General features: G+C 32.4%; 1 protein-coding gene across 3 annotated transcripts in view; it reads left to right on the top strand.

Annotated features, from left to right (window-relative positions):
• Positions 1-22,259, top strand: part of LOC112685420 (putative inorganic phosphate cotransporter) — a 130,621-nt gene that overhangs the window by 64,795 nt on the left and 43,567 nt on the right. The gene's annotated exons all lie outside the window — the stretch shown is intronic.

Below are 22,259 nucleotides of genomic sequence, written 5' to 3'. Positions count from 1 at the left end.
TAATCATTATCATCTAGGAAACACAGCAATATGCAATTGATTAGGTTGCGAATAAAGGCCGCAATGCTGTTATGATAAGCTGATTTTCCGACGAAGACGATGTGCGCACGAGACGCACGTCGATCGGTCATATATTATAATACATTATTGTGCAGACGACCTCGAAACGTTTTTTGTGCTGTGCCAAATTTCTTCTTCCGCTTGGTATTATTAAATCTCTGTAATGATTTTTTTTTTCTCTCTCTTCTAAGAGAAAAATCACTGTTACCCCGTCGACTTGGCCGATAGAGCTGTTCGATCATATCTGTGAAACGCGGTTTGTGGCGCGGTGTAATTGTGCCCACACACCAAATGTCCGGGAACAACGACGGTATACTTACGAAACCCAATTTTTCCCATTTCGCTCTCTTCTTGTATTTCCTCAGTCATGCGCGGTATAAGCTGTTGCCCAATTACACTTGGCATTCGGATAAAATTGGATTTCCGAGGAGACAACGCGAGCACGTAACGCAGCGGTTCAATTAAAACGTATTTTCACTTTCGTCGTCGTTGTCGTCGTCGAGTTGCCAATTTGTGCGGGCCGATATAAATCTCAATTCCGCCGGTTCAGAAGACTTTAATAACACTTTGACTTGGATATTATGAAAGTGGTTTAGTCAAGTTATTCTCAAAGGAATTGCGTTCGATTTACAGTTCACGTTCATCTAATGAATAGTGCGCAGCCGAACGGACGGACGAACGCCGTTGTTGTGTACAGCTGCGCGTGTGTATCACGAAGCCGAAAGCAAAAAAAAAAAAGAAAACAATTAAAAATGTGCGTTAAGTATATATATATATATATATATATATATATACACACACGTACACCGCGTTATTATCATTAAAAGTTTGTTTTATGAGAAAACGTATGATCCATTGAATCCCTCGTTTAATTACTTATAAATGTTCGTACATAGTTTATCGTTATTTTTGTGACACCTCGATTTTACATTGAAAATTGCTAAAAATCGTATATTTTTAAAATGATTTAAAAATCATTCCGATCACTTAAAAAAAAAAAAAAATTAAAAAAAATTGCCAAAGAGTTCAAATTAAACTTCGATATTGTCGAACGATACTATACTTACCTACCGTGTTCTTCTAAATAAAATGAAAAGTGCACAGTATACATGAGTATCAATCGGCTCATTGAATCAATACGGAATAATGCACAAAAATACTTACTGTAAACTTAACTTGTCACAAGTTTCTCGTACCTAGTGTATGTGTATTGAGACAAGACAAGAGATCTAACAAATACTATCGAAACACATAAATTAGAAAACGTAACTATGTTGGCTCTTTGAGCCTGTTGGAAAAAAAAAATCATAGAATTATGTATTGTGACATAGCTCGCACATGTATATAATATTGCAATGACTTACGGCTATACGAATAATATGAAATGAACGAATTCACTATCATTTATTTATTTTTTTTTTCTTCAGATACATAATGCTTTTAGTAGTTGTGTGCTGACATTTGAACCTATCACAACTTCCTATTCACAATCTGAATTATATGTCGTAAGTTCTTTGTGTAAGAAAAAAAGTACTTGTAATGGATCTGAATCGTCAGCAAGTAAATTTGCATAAGATGCTTATATCAGTAAAGGGAAAAATATTTTCATTAGTTGATGAAAGCTTAAATTAACCATTTTTCTAGTTCATATATCTATTTAATGTACATATTTTTTATATTATATACCTCGATTCATATTATATATGTATCGATTAGGTTGAATTATCGGACGGTTCAAACCACAGATTATGTTGTGCGTCTTTTAGAATTTCAAAACGCTGAGGTTGGTGTGTATGATTAGAGAGTGGTATAATATACGAATTATCGTTGTATCATTGTCTTATATGTGTATTGCATGCATGCATGCATGCATGTGTGTGTGTGTGTGTGTGTGTGTTTAAACAGAATATTGAATAGTGATCCGAATTTCAGATATTGCAGTTGTATCCAATACGACTGCTATGATTTTTTTTCCTCATCAGTATGTACACATTATGCATGTATATACGTGTGTATGTATGTTATTCAATTATTGTTTAAATGGAAAATGCAGGTGTATAATACGAGGAATATAATTCGCGCAAGTGTTTTATTACAATAATCTCCGGGTACATTTGAATGACTGCAGTAGAAATTAGATTTTCACAAAATTATGGTTTACAAAGTACAATACAAGAAAACGTCGTGGCTTGTTATTGTTTTAAATCTTGCGTTCGTGAAGAGTGCTGTTGCTAATGAGTCGGAGTAAAAATAATGATAAAACATAACCAATTACTATAAATTATAATAACGCTCGTAAACCATATACCGAGTCTTGGGTATTGTGTACAGAATGTCGACGATAGAAACATGTAAGGTTAGAAAAAAAACAAAAAACGTTTTTGCTACCCTTTACCCGTCGGTCTCACGGCTGTGCCATTATGAATGTACCGCCCAAGTGTTCTCACATTTTAATCATTGTTTCGTATCGTAATTCGTCGGTGTTACACGTATGCAATTATGTCGTGCGCTGTTTTATTTCCGAGCCAACTATTGTCGTATAATCGTAATTAAAGTTTTAAAAGGCACGCGTACGGCTGATCTCGACCTCGGTGAAGTGCATGTTTAAGAACTAATTGAGTCCGTGTACGCGTATGCATTGCATGTGAATGTGTGTATTGTAAACTAATTTTTTTGCACAAAAACTAAACAACTCGAAAACTACGTCTAAACATGAACTGTTTTAAACTCGGTGACCAACGCGTGATAAACGCTTACGGTATTTTTAGAAGTAGCCGACGTGGACCAGGGCTAGCTCAAGGTATAGGCGAGCTAGGCATCTACCTAGAGCGGCACTTTCGTAAGGCCGGCATTTTCAAAATTAACTCGTAATTTTTTTTTATTTCTATCGATGTTTTTTAAGAAAAATGTTTAAATTATCATTATCCGTGAAATCCACTTATCTATATAATAAATTAATATTATCTAAAGTTATTATATTGCATTATATTACGGCTTGTGCTGGGCATTTTCCAAAAATATAAATAACCCCACAATTACTTCCGTGATTTCCGATAGTCGCGATAGCAGTAGTTTAGGATTTTGAGTAATAATTATAGAAATCATTTTTAAGTTTTTGCGCATATTTAAAGAAAAAATTTAAATATTGTTTTATGTAGATATGTCATATAACAATACCGTACCACTACAGATGGTCGTATAACCGAGTGGACCTCGAGTTGGTTGAACGTTCGTTGGAATTATATTTGTTCACGTCCATAAAATGTTGCTCTGCAAACGCTTGCACAACTTTACTTTTGGATGTCGGGGTTTTTTTTCTTTTCGTTATATACGTTCGGCACAATCAACCGCACTGCGCGTGTTTGTGAGGTTAAATAACAAATTCAAAGTTCATAACCGTTGGGATGTACGCGGAAAAGAAAATCATTGACGTTGACATACGTGCCATCTATATCACACGGAGTTTTTTTTTTTCATAAACAACCGTATCACGACCGATCTACGTTATGTAAGGCCATCTGGCATCACAATCATTGGGCTCTATCACAATCACAACGTTAATGCAATTTATTATATGTAATGCAATCGAAATGAATGTGTTTCGAGCAACAAACCTATTATGATAATGCGATTACGAATTCGTTCACTGGTTTTTAGCACTGATACAATATTTTAACGCCAATCAAATGGGTACCTATTCTCAAAGTGTTCATAGTATTATTTAGCAATTTTTATTTTTTTTATTGGAAGATTATTATTTATGATAGCATTTATCGCGACCATTCTAAATACATAATATAACGTTTGGAAAATAAGTCACATTACATAATATGAATATTTATTACACAACATTGTGTGTGTGGGATTTTATTTCTATTCTAGGAGTTATCAAATCAGTGTTGTAAAACACGTTAAAAACCGCATGGGTTTATCATAAATATTTCATAAATTTCAATCGAAATTATCATTAATTCATCATAAATATCATTAGCATTATTTAATTCAAATGTTTATAGGTTTTTATAACATTTTAATTTTTTTTGTAATAATTTAAATGTGTTTAGTTAAAAATCGAATATTTAAAGTATGATTTTGAAATGTTATTATAATAATCATGGTAGATTAATTGTTTTGTTATTAATTAATAAAAAAAAATCATAGAAATCCTTAAAAATCGTCTAGTATATTGTTTAAAATAATGCAGTCCATTAAACGATAAAATTATATATTATTTTACATTATAAATTAGTTTTATGTTACGAATATTTAATCTTATATATGTATAGAAATTAATTATTTCGAATTAAATAAATATGTACACGAATGATGTTACACGATTTGTTTGAAAGCGTATAATCTTAATCAAAATATGGACTGGTCATTAGCTTGTAGTATAGTATTACCAGTTTTACCAGCGGAGGTTGAGAATGGCATCTGTGGTAGAGCAATAATAATAATATATCGTTTATTACGGAATAATTTCCAATTAAATTTTAAGTATAGAGGACAGATGAAAAATAATTAAAATAATTAAAAATATAAATATAAATGTGCATGTAAGTATAAAGTATAAATCGCATACAAAGTAAAAAATATTAATAATAAAAATAAATATTAATTAATGCACAAAGATATATCATTAAGTGAACAATGAAATAAATCTACATTCTTAATAGAATTTTCTACAGATATTTAAATATCAGCAGGGGAGGGTACCGTATATTTGGTAGATAGAAAAGGTGTTTATGTCTATAGTTTATAGAGTGTATTTTGAAAATATTTGTTAAATCTGTTATAGACAAACTATAATATTGTTTAACAATTTATAAACAATATTAAATAAAATAGTTATAATCTTTTTTCCTTTGTGTAAATATAATTAAGTTCATTTAAAATATGAATAATAGTCATCTAGTATAAATTTTTCAATTGTAAAATGATTATTCTCACTTAAAACATAAGTATATCAATATTTAGATCATTACCATCACAGTTATTATAGTTGATAATGACGTGGAAAAATTTATATGCATCGGGATAGATGGATTACAACATTTTATTAACGTACCGAAAGATAACAAAAACTCTTGAAATCTTATCCAACCCTTTCGTTGAATTTGGTATCTTATTTCTCAAAATGTAATTAATTGAATTATCGTTGTAAATAACAACTTTAGTCGACAGTTTTATTATGTTATTTTCACCATACAGGGAGAATTTATATTAACAGGCGACGACGGTACAATGCAGAATCATGTTTAATGATATGTATTAAATGTATTTATATTAATATAATATTACTAATTATATAATATTAATATATTGACATACAATTGTTAAAATTGATGTATGATCTGTATAGTATTCTATGGGGAGGGGGAAGACATTTATATACGTAATATATGTAATTTAAATGTTATATAAATGTATAATATAATATATAGACTTACGTACATATTTTAGTATACACACATACATGTATATATTTATAAAATAATTTATAGAACGCGGTGGATGGAAATGTTTTTCGATACGCTTCAGTATCACACTTGGTTGGTATCCGGTATTAACTAATATAATATCGTCGGTATACTTCATACTCGTAAAACGAAATAGAAACCGTCACCTCGTTTTAATTAGAAAATAATTAATGATAATATATATATATATATATATATTATATTAATGTATGATTAATAATCGTTGCCAAGTTACTAATATGTTCTTCACTGTTGAATTTAATATAATTTACATTTAATTAATTTATGTTTAAAATTATTATAATTGATCCTCGGTGATAGGCGTATAATTTTCATTTCGTAGAAAACTGTAGATTGCTATAAATTACAATACCGTTTCCTCGCGTATGTGTGATTATAATGTAAAAATGAAAAATTTATTGCGTAAACTTGATGGGCTTTATTGAACCCGATAGGAAATCCTTTTTGTGAGGGATGAGAGTTTATATTTCCAAAAATATTCTCGAGCCCACGAGTTTTTGTATCAATTCGTATTACACTGTAGCGTGCTTGACGATAGTATTGCTGTAGTTAGGAAAACTCGGTGGCGATTATCTCGATGAAATCGTTAACACAGCGCAAGATTTCGTCGAACGGAATCATTGGGGATGCAGGTATTTTAAGAAAGGGGGTGGAGGTGAAATGGTTTATCCCTAATGGTTACGACTTACGGGTCATGCAAAGCTTGGTAGTTTTATCGTTGAGCATGCACCGTTCGGACAGCATCGTTTTAGTAAAGCAGTCTCTCCGATTCCGTGTTTTCGACAAGATAATAGTTATATATAATGATGATGATGATGATGATGATAATGATCACGATCACGAAATTGATAACAACAACAGTGTTTGTAAACTGAATACTTTAGATACCTGCTTTTGCACAGATAGTTTCGATGGTCCGCACGAGGTCGTCCAGTACATAAATAATTTATGTAATAATTATTGTTAGATTCTATTTGAATGGCGACGATATACGTATACGTTTTGTCATAAAAAAACAAAAAAAATACACGCAAACAGTTATAATTATAATATTTACCAACATACACTTTAATGGCATTAGTAGTAATTGATGACGACCATCGACCATCCGTAAAAATCCACAATGAAGTTTATGGATAAAAAAAATTAAAAAAATATATGCTTAAGCGGCGTAATTTTTTCCACGTATTTTTTTCTCTAAAGTCAAATAAGTTTGGGAGTTGGCCATTAATTAAACTGATATGTAGTTTTTTTTTAATTTTTTTTTTTTTTTTGTACGTTGTTTCGCTAAGACTTGTTTATAGGTGTATACCGTGTAGCATGATTCTTCAGTGTGTGCTTATTCGAATAAAACTTAACCCGATCGTTAATACGGTCGTTATTGCGCGAGTGAAAAAATGCAACAACATGACATATGTTGTTGTACTTTATACATTGTATTCTCGTGTCGTTTGAATTTATCGAGCTTAAAACATTAAAAAATAAAATCCTTTATAATTTTACTAGTATGCAATAGACAAAAACACATACGCAAGCGCACTACATACGTTCACAAGTACAAATTACAGTAAATATGGCAAGGACTAATTTTCCGATTTCTGATGCGATTCCATAGTGAAAATTGACACATCTTCATGATAGATCCTGCAGTAGTACCGTGCATTAGTCTATACTTCATATTGCATGTCAAAAGATATTTACCATATTTAGGTACTATTCAAAGCGACCCGAATGCAGTGTAAATAGTCGAAGCTCATAAACAATTGCATCAGTTCACCTGACCGTGTTCAATATCTGATTTTTAGTCGTCATTGTGCGTGCGCTTAAGGAATCTTTAAAACATATAAGTTAATAATTGTAAGAATGCAATACTCTGTAGAAGAATTTAAGATAGTTATAATATTTTCTAAAAAATGTGCACATGTATAAAGCATTCCTCGTATATATTTTTTATTTGCATATCTTAAACATTCGTTTTAAAAACTATTTATTCGGTTCTACGGTTACCAAACGCCCAAACTCGTGTTTAGTAAACTCGAATATTGTTCGAAACCGCGTTGCATCGTATTGAACACTTAAGTAATAATATTATAATTCCTTTGGTTATTTCGAGTGCCGTAAAATAATACAATAAAAAAATGTCTTGGACGGAATCGCTCGGGGCCAAAGATATATTTTCTATCTTAAACGATAGTCTAGTGAAACATTCACAATAATAGTTTTTGGTAGGACAAAATTAAGTGTCCTTATAGCGCAGGTTTTCATATAATATAATGGACACATATTACATGTTCCTGTTATTAAAGAGATTTTTTTTAACCGTATAACCGTAGTATTGGTAATAATAAAAAAATAAAATATTTATCTCAAATCATGGCAAGGGACCGTGTGAATACGGTAAAAAAATAACTGGTAAAAATAATTTTACCCAATAATGGGTAAATTTCTACATACACCCACTTGCATAATTTATATATGTAAAATTTATAATGTAAGACTTGAAACGGTGAAGCGTAAATTGTACGATCATAAAAATCTCGTGACCTTGTGTTGTATTGTTACGAGAATAGAGTTAGCTGTGAAAAAACTTATTAAGCTTTCGCGGTGAGTACAGCAAAATTTTTCTGCGTCAAAATGTATAACTAAACACCTAGTCGTACTTCGACGACACTTATCCGGATGTGTCGCGGTAAACTAAAAAATGCCGTGGTGCGGATACTCGGTTGGCTTAACACGAATTCACTTTATAACGGAATCTCTATTTTGAATGATTTTATATGTATGGTTGCTGTATATACTTCTATAAATTAGTAAAAAATTTAATAGATTTTCATCTTACCTCGTTATAATATTTCGTCGTATACATTTGTCATTCTAATCCAATTCAACGTATATTTCAATATATATCACTGAGGAAATGCCTCCTCCTTTCCCAAAAATTACCACTACAGTATATTACAGATAGGTCGCAGAAATATGAATTTGAAAAAACCTATCCGAATAAATCATTTACCTTTGCAGATCGATGTTGTGTATCTATATCAGCCAGGTCAAACATTATATCATTATGTTATCGGTGAGGTGTGTGTGTGTGTGTGTGTGTGTGTGACAGTAACGCACTGCAAGAACGTGCAGCATTTTTTGTTTTTAAACCTTTGTCGACCTTTTGGTCAAAAGTTAGATACCCTTTGCGTACAATGCCCGCTACATCCATCAGTCTAAAACGATAAACAATTATTTAGTGTTTGTTATATATAAAAACGGCGATAAATTCATACTGATAAGACCGTCAATTTTTTTCGTCTTTCCCAGTTTTTCATTGCACATCCAATGTACTTCGTATATTTATTAGTGCCACGTCGATTTATTGTACCCGACAATATAATATCAGATTATTTTTTGATATACAGAGTATTTCCCAGAATTCTTTTCCATAGTTATTATTACCTTTTTTTTTCTAACTAAAATTCAGATGTTATTTTTATTTTTCGATAACTTTAGAGTCTAAACTTTAACTCAACGTTAATTTTTAACATTCACATATTCATATCAAAAATCTAAAAAAATCTTTTTAGCGGATTTTTTTTTTTTTTTGAAAAATTATCAATTGTTATGGATTGTTTATGTAAATATTAGTAGTATTTATATAATGTTCCACATTTAGACTCGGTGTAACAGGAAAATTATACCCCCGGAAAATATTACAAAGGGGGGAAAATTTTCCTAGACATATTTTACCCCCTGGTTCAATTATCCTAGTTTATCGTTACTCCCGGTAATATTATCCTAGGTTAATGATACTCCTTTCAGTGGGTATGAAAGCCTAGGAAAGTCTTTACCCCCTTAATATCCTAGGATAATCTTACCTCCCGTTAAAAATTTACCAAGAATTTTGTACCTGGAGGGGGGTATGATTTTCCTACAATGAATTCGGTGAAATCGATAAACATCTGGTTGTCACAGTACTATTACCAATCTAAAGAAACCCATGATCAATAATTAGATACCAAACATTTATAACATGCATGTACACGATAATATACTGATCAAAGGTTCGTATATGTTGGCTCGACTGGGTCTGCTACACTAATGTATGTGTTGCAACTTTCGTGACAATATTTAATCTATATTATATTTTTTTGTCGTCTATGCCCCGGTGGAAGACATTAGCGCCAAAATGAGATAACCAAAAATGAAGTCGTATTGTACAAAAGCGTCCAAAATCCTAGGTACGCACAGTGTGTAATAAATGTAGTGCAAATGTTTATAAGTACAGTTTTTTGAAAAAAGAGGGATTAAAAAATCAATAAATTTATTAAATTTATATTTATTTGCTTGTATAATGTATATCATAATTTATTATTGATATTTTTTTTATAAAATCATAATTTTTAAATAACTTCTTACATAAAACATTCATTTTGGCGCTTATATTAGATATTAGGTATAACAGGTATACAATATTAGAATGGCGCTTATGTACTACACATTTTGGCACAGATGATAGTTAATTATTGTAGTTTTGGCGCTTATGTCATATAGCCCTCTAGATTTTAATTTTCTAAAAATTGGCCCGATAGTAACTTAGAGTTGACCACTCCTGAACTATAGCATAGTTGTTATTATCATGCTTATCAACATTCTTTGATACGTACCTATATTTATACATAATTACCTCATATGACCATTGTATATTGTCACAATAGTCGCAACGCATTCAATGGTCAAACCGATCCGGTCGGGCCAATAAATTCAAACCTTTGATCAGTATATTATCGTGCATACGTGTGTTATAAATGTCTGGTATCTAATTATCATCGGTTTCCTTATATTTGTAATATAACTGTGACAACTAGATGTTTATCGATTTCACCGAAAGCATAGTATTCTTGGAAATTATTTGTAAGGCGTTATCGACTACAACGAACTTTTTTACATGTTTATTAAGCTACTTACTGGAAAATCAAAAAATATAGAAAATTATTAAAACTGTGGTCCTGAAATTGTTTATGATCTGTTAATAAAAATGATTTTAAGTAGATAACAGGAGGGAGAAAAAAAAGATCGCTTAAAAAAATAATTGTATTTGTGCTGGGTTTTTAGGACGAAGGAATATTGTACGGGGGGGGGGGGTAAAACTTTCCTAGGGTAATCGTACCCACTGAAGGAGGTATAATTAACCTAAGATAATATTACCGGGGGTAAAGATAACCTAAGATAATTGTACCGGAGGTAAAATATGACTGGGAAAATCTTACCCCCTCTCCCCCGGTAATATTTTCCGGGGGTATGATTTGACTGGAACACCGGTACTACCTTTTGCGAGGCCCTGAGTAAGACTTATTTTACCGATAACCATAGACAGCCGTAATAAAATACGATAGTAATGTAATCAGACTCGGTGACAGCTGCACGCCATATCAAGTAATAACTAAATTTAAAAAACAAATAATTTTATTTTTTTTTTAAAAACAATTTTAAAAATGCGATAAGGTAAACTTTCTGGGTATCCTGATTGTTATACCGTGAGGCGTGCCATACCACTACCACAGAAATCGTATCGTTGTACACGAAACACGGTATCGTACAGCATGGTTTAATATCTCATCTTCCGCATCGCTCTACAATACTCCTTTATGGACGTACCACACATCGTGCGCGATCGACAGACCGCCGCCAGCTTGCGGGCTAATATAGCGCATAGTTATTATTGCTTTGTGTTCGGCGCACGGCGAAAATGTAATAACGGAATATCGATCGGACGTGGTAGGTAATGTATATTTACGCGGGCGCGTGTGTGTATAATTCGTACGGTTTACCCAGGGTGTTCGTACGCGAGGGGTTCGATTGATTTGCGTTCAGAAGGAAGTAGTGGGTTGTCTCGGCAAGGATGGTACCGAGTCGTCGAATAACAACGTGATGTAATCGGTAGAAATCGATCGATATTTAAGTTGTGTATTGCGTTGATGTACAAACCATGTACTCGTATACCTGTACCGGTATCGATGTTACGTAACAACATGAAACTTCAAGTTATTCTGGATGACATGGGCGTATTTTAAGGGGTGCAAAGGGATGGCCCCCCCTGAATCCGTATTTAAAGAATTGATTTTATGTGAGGTACACATTTCAAATTTTTTTTTAATTTGGATCATTTTATAACGAAATCAAATTACGCGTGGCTGTGAATATTGAATTGGGCTTTTTGTCGGATACATACTTAGTGAAAAATAAAATAAAACACAAGCGTAACTTTCAAAACACAGACAGGTGTTAAAAAAAAATAACACAAAATCGATTCTAATTGGTTCCGGCATTAGATTAAAAAAAAATAACACAAATATTGTATATAATTCACCTGATTTAAATATTACCAAACATTTTACTTGTAAATTTTGAACTTGAATTAAAGAAGAAATTTGAACCCCCCTCCATAGAAGTAAGTAAAAATACGCCCCTGCTGGGTGATCGGTTTTGGATAAATGTATTAATTGCGAAGCGTGCGAGCGATTCGGCAGCCTTCATGAAAAGTGTGTAGTCGTTGACGTACAATGTATTCAAATCGATGTATAAATAAAAATAAAATATATCCCTGTTTATGCGCACATATAACTTTGGGTCCAATGGGTTTCCGGCTCGTCGATGATGTCCGTCTTAATAAGTTTTACTGCACACGCGTAGGGTGGGGACCGAGCTTAAAAATGAAAACATAGAAATAATTATCTTCTTTTTTGTAATAAAATTGCATTTTTAAGTAAGATAGTATGGAGGCGCTAAGGATTGTTATATAGTCATATAACAATCTTTAAAACCTTGATATCCCCATATCTGAGGAATCCGCAAGGACAACGCCATTATGTAAACCAAATAAAAATCCGGCAAGTCACTAGTCAAAAGCGATGTAATATTGTTTTGATCACGGTACATTAAACTTTAAACTGTATACAATTGAAATGATTAATCATCGCATTCGAAATAAAAATAAAATCTGTGCTTCAAAATATATAGCTTTTGAACACGTGGAAGATCATAATAAACATTATATTAACCGTCAAAATTTTTATGAATATAATAAATAATATATTCACCGTCTCTCAAAATGAAAAATCTTTTTAAAAGAAAATATACTGTATCCAATATTTTTTGAATTTTAAGTCAAAAATGACTTCGAGGTATACGTTGTTTACATTGTTTGTTCGAGTTACAATTTTTCAAAATAAATGTAAACGAAATTTCCATTATTTTCAAGTTTTCTTCGGTTTATTCTTACTTCTTAAGAAAACTATAACAGCAATATCGAAAATAACCTCTAAAAATATCTGAGTTCATCTCTTTCCGATTTCCAAATCAAAAAGTTGCTACGTGAACTTTCGGTGAAAATCTCAAAAAATGGTCGGTAAAAAAAAAAAAAAAACCGTAAAAACCGATGCCCAATATTGTATTGGTTAGGTTAACCCCTCGATTCGCATGTATACTAAAATATAAATGTGATTCGTTTGCGCACGTACGTGTTGGTGGAAAAAAAATGATTGTAAATCACACATACTGTCCGCTGCTGTTATGCAAATATCATCGCGGGAAAAAATATAAATTCGATTTAGATCTTATTTCTGCATTCGATGATTTACAACATTTACGACTTGCACAACGTATTTCGATGTCCAGTCAACTGGGACACGGGAATCGGCCGATCTACATTGTTATTGCTATCACGTACACAATTGTATATACTTTTTTTATTTTGGGTAAGTTTCACCTCATATTTATTTATTTATATGGTGCACTGGGGTAATTGCTGTAATTGTGTTAAATCATCAAATAACAATTATTTAGTCGTTAATTATTATAATTTTAATAAACTAATTATAAACAGTAATAATAAATAATATTAACTGTGAATTTAAAAATCATGTAATCTGTAATCAACATAGTGAAATAAAACCATTATTAGTTAATTGTAGCTTAATTGTTATTTTATTGGTTAAGTCTTATCGTTGTGCACTAACGATTGAAAAATAAAATAATTAAAAAAGAGTACGCAACGAAAATCGAACGCCTATCTGCAGGGTTAAAATTCGTTAACGCACATTCAACATTTTTACCTTAAAATTGATGACTCAATTGTGTGTTATGTTCCATTAAGTCCTTAAGGTGAACATGGATATTTCTCATAATCTTGTAACACAGTGAGGAAAACGGTTTTATAGTACAGATTATTATAAATTTAGCGAATATGGTATTTCATAAAAGTGGTGATTCAAATTTTAGATGTACGAAAAATGTTCTGCGAGTAATATTAAATCGTTAATAAATTAAACAAAATTATATAGGTGACCAAAACTCATAGTCATGGGGAATACAATGAACGAACTATGACGAGAAAAATCATCAGGAGTATCCTTAAACGAAAATTATTGAAAAGTATACGCACGATCAAGTCGTGTTTTGCGCAAACGAATTATAGTGCCATATGAAAAAACGTGAGTGTATTGTCTTTATGATTTCGTGGAAATGGCGGTAATCTATAGTAAAAATCGACGTCGAGTTTAAAACGAAATAAATAGTATTGTTAAATGTTACGTAGCCCGATACTACAGTTCTCGATTGTTCAGAGCGTCGTCAATACTACTACTGATTCATTATATAAATAATCGTATTTTCGACTACCGGCATTTGTTGGTTCAGAAATAATGTACTGAAGAAATAACAAACTAAAAATAAGATGAATATTATGTATAATTACTAACCACTTATAAAACCATCGTCGTTTTGACTAATTAATGTTTTAAGTAGGTACGCTAAAATACCGGGAAATAATAAATGTTACTAAAGGTTAAATCTCCATTGGAGCAAAAACTAAATAAATAAAAAAATGCAAAAAAATTTAATTGAAAAAAAAATTATTGAAGATCTATGCGAGCAATTCATTGTGATGAGAGATTTATATATTATTTTTATCCTTGCGCTGTCCTTTGGGATGGATCTAAATATTTATTTTTGAGAACTTGTGTAAATCGGTCCCGATTTTTTTGTATAAACAGGCAATTATAAACGGACTTCAATTTAATATTAAGCACTTTGACCAAACTTTGACCTTGGACATTGTTATTTTACTGCACAACAAAATCGTTATTCTGGTGTATAAATATTTAAATTCCAGTTATACTTAAATATTACTATAAGATCTTTAATCTCACGGGCGTATACAACGTTATGTTATAGTTGATTATAATATTAATGGCTATGCGAATTTCATCTATTACGTGTAAAAAATTATAATGTATATTACGGAACACAATGGTTTGTTATGAAATTAAAACCCATTTGCATACACTATAATGTTATGCGCATATAATGTGTGTATCGTGTTTAGGGTAAAGTACGAGTTTTTCCGCTGCAGTCTCCTCGGCAACGTTATCTTGATATAATATTTCAAATTTACAACACGCCGTTATAATAAAATATAATATCAAAACTTAATACAAGAATGAGCTTTCGTGTACTTGTATGTGTTAATACGATTTTGATAATAAGATATAGAACAGAGGAACGACGACAGGGTTTTTCGAAATCAACATCGTGATCGTCAAGAGTTTGAGGGTAACGGGATATGATCGGAGAAGGAAAGGAAGAGAAAAAATATAGACGAAGAGAGGAAACGGCTGACGATAAGAGAGGTGTAATGGTGTGCGGGAACGAGAGGAGTCGGTTTAAGGAGAAAAGAAGGAATGAAAGGACGACGGTAGGACCGGGTCAGAAAGAAAGTGGTACATGTTGACCGTCGTGCACGAGCATTGGTGTTTCTCCGTCGCCTCGAAAGGCTAAATTCGTGCAATCGCCAAACTTATCCGATCTTGATGTACGACCTTTTTGTTAGAGTTTCATTCTGACGACGGCATAGGACACGGTTCGACCGGTTCACTGAAATTCAAACATGATTTCTACGCAACCATCGGGCTAGGAATTGATTTTACATCGAAAACTGAGGTGTGCTTAGCTTCCGTACGTGAGGGACGAACACCACGTTTCCGAATCCCGTCTCGCGGTCAACGTTTTAAAATATTGTTATTTCGTCCGTGTCGCAGTCACTTGAAACGGTAACGGACCCGCTCATAGCTCTACCGCGCGGCTGTCCGACGCGGCTGTACATCGTTCATGATGAATGTGTTCCACGTGAACGACAATGGTTTTATCGTATTACGTTCGTTTTTCGATTATTTCTTTTTCGCCTCTCGAATAATACTTTCGATCGTCTCTCGTCAAAAATGTAATTCGTGTTCGACGTTCGATCGCGTTACGTCACACCAATATGAAAACACCGCTGCCGCACGAGACGTACAGTTTTCGGTTGGAGTTTAATTTTCTCATCGTCACGCCGGTGATATGTGTTTTCAGATGCTTATCGGTACAATTTGAAAGTTGCGTTTTAAAATTATTACTTCCATACAAGTATATATGGAATAAATAGGGCTCGGATTTAAGTGTAAAAACATATTTTAACTGTGATTTGATAAATTAATTTAGGTAAGTGATACATTCTTTTCAGACGATTTTAAATTAACTATATTTAATTTTACATATTTTCATATATTTCTCCATAGTACGTGTTCTTACATATTTCTCAATAATTCCATTTTTTCCTACATATCTCGACAATTCGTTCATTTACAAATATGTATAAACGATTGTATTTTTCAATACAATTTCTCGTGTTTCCAAAAGGACGTAAATAAAATAATTGAACATAATCTACGTCGATATAGGTTCGAGATTTATAACCTTGATAAAAGATTGATAATGATTTATTAATATGTGTTTGCGTTTGAAGTACTGACAGCGAGTCAATATACCTACGATAATGAACTTAGAAAAAATAAAAGAGGTTGTGTCAACGTTTGAATTTACTTCAACAATTTCTATTCAAAAAGCGAGAAAATTATTAAACAGAGATGTAATTAAAAATAATTTCATCTTTTTATCTGTACATTTTAGATTGTAGAGGATACAATAAAGAACTAGAAACAAGAAAACTGACTTTAGTTCAAAGTTTAGGACTCATAGAAGACACTGTAAAATGCATGGAATAAATACAAGGACCACTGGGAGTGTCAGTAAAAGAAAATAAGCACAATATTTTAAATAAAAATCCTGGTCCAAAATTTTGTTTAAACTGCCTAAAATTACTATTGCAAGATAGGGATATTATTGCAGATTAAGCTCACTCCATTGAATATTGTAAATATGAAATTTACACCCTTTACATCTGTTTAAGTAATTTTTTGTTATTTCTAAAGCAATTTTTAATTTTTTTTTTTTAACGCTTATTTTAATAATTTTTTTGTATTCCATAATTTCATTTCAAATTCTGAGCGGAGCAAGGAATGTATTAGTTTTATAATGATTATTTTTTTTTTTTTTTATTCTGTAAATGCTTTTTCTCCCTCTAAACTTGCTCAAGAGTATCAAGTGTAGCACTTTTTCTGAAAGTTAATGTTCTTGAGCTAATACTTTAGAGAGGTCATTTTTTGATTTTCGAAACGGTACTCGAAATAAAAGCGGTTAAAGGAGAAACAACGTACGATTTTACGATTTTATAATATTAAATAATTACGGACGACGTTTTCTACCAGAAGTATTGCTTCAAATGAAAAATAACAAGAGATCTTTTTTTGTTGTATTTTATTGTACTTTTGTTCTTTACGGTTTAAGGTTCGGAAAATTTTAGCCATTTTCTGAGCGACTTTTGAAATTTTTCTCTTATTTTATATTTTTTTTCATTTTTATGATATTTCCTAATTATAAATTATAATTATAATTATATAAATTACCTATTTATATAAATCGTTCATAAGCTGTTCTTAAAACGCTTTGTTTATCACCATAGAAACGAATAAAATTAAATAAAAAAGATTCCCTCATCCGCTCAAAATCGTTTTTTATCAAATGCAATCATTGCATTCAAATCGAATACAATAAAATTACACTATCCTGTCCGAGTTAGGTTTAACCATAATAATTTATAACTAATAACATTTCCTTATTATAGACATTTAGGTACACATTGCTGTGTAAAACCCCATCTACGATTGTCTCAGCGTAGTATATAATATTATTAGGGTTACTATACGTCCCGGAAAAGTGGGATTGTCACCGGTTTTGGACTTTGTGTCTCGGTGTCCCGAAAAATATTTTCAGGGTGTCTATATGCCCTGTCTTAGACGTTTAGAGGATATGCTGAATTGATTTTTTCAAGCAACTTTCACCTTTAAAGTCTTGCTCTATCTTCAAAATTGACTGATTGAGGATAAGTTAAATTTTTGATTTATAATATTTGTATGTATCGTATTCTTCAATAATCTACTTAGAGTTTTACAAATTTATAAGTGATTTCGTATGAACTTTTCTTGTAAATGGTATAATATTGGTTAATTAATTAAAAAAGCTAACATATATTCTATTACTTTAATTCAGTTTTAAAACAAAAATCACTAGCACATAGAAAATTTTTATTACATATATATATTTTCATATTTCGGTTTTCTTAATTTAATACATGTAAACCCGAGTCCTAGTAATTATAAACTATGATTAACGGATATAGAATGTCGAATTCCATTCGTAATATTCCATTAAGTACAAAGTATAAGCGTCGATAGAATAATTTATCCAAAACGTATATACACCGCACGTTAAACAGATTACATTTTTGAACTCAATCCAAATATTCCTGTAGACCGGAATGAAATTCATTTCGCTACATTTAGCCAAGCAATTCATTACCCAACTTATCCCTTCCAGCGTTTTAAAATTTCTTAAACTGTTTAAAGTGCGTTCATGTTGTTGTAACCTTTTAATTGGAGTTTTTAGAGGCGAAAAATAAGAAATCCAATATAAACGACGAAAGAAAGATAGAGAGTGAGAGAGAAAGAGTAAGCGGAGAAATATAAATGGAAAGAGAAATGTGAGAAAATATCACGCTTGTAATGATGGAGTTTCCGCTGAAAAACAAATTGACCGGATAATTAACGGATTAGACAAAGTTTATTTTAGTCAGCTGAAAGTAATACGGAGCTGTCCATTGAACCCAATTAATTACCAGAATTGGAATATTATATCTGTATTTAGAAATTAATATCCGCCAACTGATCGACTTATATCATAGTAATGCAAACCACTATTTTTTAGTGAACCCCGACACGAAGTGTGTACCTACTAAATACTAATAAATAAAACTGCTATAAAGGACTCTTTCTGGAAGCCAGCTTAAGTTTTGACAGCTGATGTGAAATTAAATATATTCATTCGATTTGAAATTATATATCCGACATTAAAATAAATAATTTTTTAATAGTTTTTTAGATGTATACTATAAGTATACATAAGTATATTTTCAGTTTAAAAAATTTAAAAAATAATAAAGGATTGGTAGTTACCTAATTGCAATGTGCAATTTGATGAATAAAAAAACTGTAACTAAAAATGATTACTGACGTTGTATACGTGGATGCGGCCACTGCAGGCGGATTGCACATTTGATCATTGACACATTCGAATGGATAAGAACGGGTGGTAACCGTTAAAAGTCAGTGAAGTTCGGTCGTGTTGATGATTACCGAAAACACGTTCTTATCAGGTGAAATGCTAAAGTTAACAAAGGCGTTTAGCGACCAAGTCCGCGTAAATAGGATGTGTCGTAACCACTGAGAATTTCAACGTCGACGACGAAACCGTAATTTTCGGATTGCACCTACGACGTGTGATGTCCACATTCGGCCGAGTAACGTAATAGCTCCGTGATGAATCTGAACCGTTCTAAACGTTTGATGGTGGGCGCAATGTGTGCTAATTGATTGCGAACGCGTGCCGCTAAATAACGATACTTCGTTTTATCGTCCTCCGTCGTCGTGTTCACGCGTTCGCGTATCGGACAACGTTTTCGCCGGCGAACCATTATTATAATAACATGTGGCCCGGGTAACTGATACGACGGAATCCAATCGACCGTGATTCGTATCGCGTTTCGGCGTCGTTTACCCGACGAGTAGAACACGATTCCGTTCGATTTTACGTGATTTTTAACTACACGATTACGTACGAACCCTTAAAAGTCGATGCCAATTTTCATACCGGTATTGGTGTGTACCCCACATGCCTATACGAGTGAACTTGAAAAAGTTAACAGTTATTTCGTGTTTTATCGCTTTTATTACCTATGTTCATTGTTGTTGGTGATTTCAAACATATCAGGCATACCGAAATTTCGTTGTTTCCCTTATTTTATACGATACTTTCTAAGTTTCAGTAAAAGTAGTAGGTTATAGATGTCAGAGAATCCGGGTAGAACACGATTACGTACGTTTGTCCTTTTTGGCAACCCGATTATGTACATTTGTCCTTTTTGGCAACACGATTGCGTACGTTTGTAGATGGGTAACAAAAAGGTGGGTAAGAAAAATAAATAAACACGATTGCGTATGGAATTGTATGCAACGTTGTCAAATTTACTAATATCACCGTATTATAAAATAAAATAATTAATAAATAAATAAAATCACAGTTTTTAATTAAATGAAATTATTTGAAAATGCTTTAATATGGATTCTTTGGTATCTATATCCTACTACTTTGACTGAAACTCAGAAAATACCGTATATTATAACGGAAATAACGAAATTTCATTATATCTGATATATTTGGTATCATTAACAATTAACGTAGGTAATAAAAACAATAAAACACAAAGTATTTACTAACTTTTTTAAGTTCTCTCGTATAGGCATTTGGTATACACCAATGCCGGTATGAAAATTGGCATCAACATTTAAAACTTCGTACGCAATCGTGTAGTTAAAAATCAGGTAAAATCGTACGGAATCGTGTATCTTAAAAATGTATCGCCTATAACGAACGTACGCAATCGTGTTTTACGCAGGGAATCCAATCATTTTCAAATAATTTATTGACAATAATTTTGTTAAAATAAAAACTATCGATTTTATTTATTTATTACAATTAATTTTCTTAATACTCTCCGTTGGACGCACTTTAAATCGTTTCTATCGAAAGTGAGCGTACGCGGGTAGACGTGTTCGTCGAAATATCGCCACCCCCGGTCAGGGCCATTGCACGTTCAGTACGACCGCGGTACTTCGTAACCGTTATTAAGACCGGGTGCACCGGGTTCGCGCACATTTACTTAAATTACAACTAGTGCCGGTCCGACGGTTTTCGAGGCCAGGTGCAGAATTTACCTGTGCATCATATACGTATATTAATTTATTAATTGTTTATAGAAATCTATGTTTGTTCGTGTTATTACACAACTAAATATATACTATAACTATACTTCGAACCGTCCTCGACGATAAAGAATTTTGCAAGTGCATGCGCGTACAGTACTTGAAAGCTCTGTGTAATTGGTACCGTCTTAATTTTCGTCGATAACAACCCGTTTCCTGAGAAAACCACGCGACAAAGCCGTTCCGAGCTATTTTTTATCCTGAGGCAGTACTGAAGCAATGCGCCCCCTAGGTTTTTGAGTTATCACACTCACAGCTTTTAATATGTATATTACGATTCGGAAAAATCTGAAAAATTGTAATTAGGTTTCTATCAAAACAAGAAATAACATATTTTAAAATAAGTTAATATTAATATTTTCGCGCCCCCAGTTTCAGGCGCCAAAGGCAAGTGCCTCGCTTACCTCACCCTAGTTACGGCTCTACCACATGACCACACTGGTTGCAATTTGCGTACAGGGACCATATTATTTTTTTTTTTTTTTTTAGATAAATTTATATTCGTCATAAATGATTTGCGAGGCCTCATATAAGCATCGCTAGCTCTCATCTAGGGCCAGCACTGATTACAACTAGTCTGTGCACTTTTTTACAACTCGTGTTAGCGCATAGAATATTTCTAGTGCAACCTCTCGTTCGCGCACATATTTCCTTTCCTACTTATACAGACAGGACGGTCTACGAATATTTAAATATTTTCATTGGTGTAGTTAAAAATGTATTTTTTGTATACCTATTATGTAATATTATTCGATTATTTTAGATTTTGTCATTTGTTTATATTTTTTTAAATTCTTTACTACAATGGTTTACCTTGGAAGTGATTACCCGTTTGTTCCAAGCAATTTAATTGGTCCATCTCGTTATTCTAATACTTGTTTTATACATTTTCCATGTACTCATGTTACGCTTATTTTCGGTGATAATTATTAACATTCATTTTAATTAAATTAAATTTAAGCTCGGTTTCTGATTGAATGTTTCAAATAACATCAATAACTCGATTAAATCCGTTATTATTGGCGAAACCTTTGTATTTTTATTTTGCGTGGTTATCAATAAATGTCTACAATATGTTATGCTCAAACGAGTGATGGTTCCTTCTATAATATATCATGCGCAAACTAGTTGTAGCCGTAAAACCGTGTACCTTTGATCTCGTCGCGTGTACGTAACTGTACTGTTTATCTTTGTTGTTTTTTTAAATGCTCGCTGAATGCGGGATCCGCTCGCGTTTACGTGTTACCGGAAAAGACCAATGTTACGTTATCGTGTGCCGATTGAGTTTCAAAAATCTATTAGTCGTTGTATATTCTTTGGACACCTGCATGGGTGGACCGAGTATAAACCTGCAAGGGTGGTCCTTGTATAATATCCTTGGGGCAAAGGTTTGCTGCGA

This window comes from Sipha flava, unplaced genomic scaffold (assembly GCF_003268045.1).
Source record: "Sipha flava isolate LNK unplaced genomic scaffold, YSA_version1 275_pilon_pilon, whole genome shotgun sequence".
In the NCBI taxonomy this organism is placed as follows: domain Eukaryota; kingdom Metazoa; phylum Arthropoda; class Insecta; order Hemiptera; family Aphididae; genus Sipha; species Sipha flava.
This window is presented reverse-complemented; position numbering and strand designations above follow the sequence as displayed.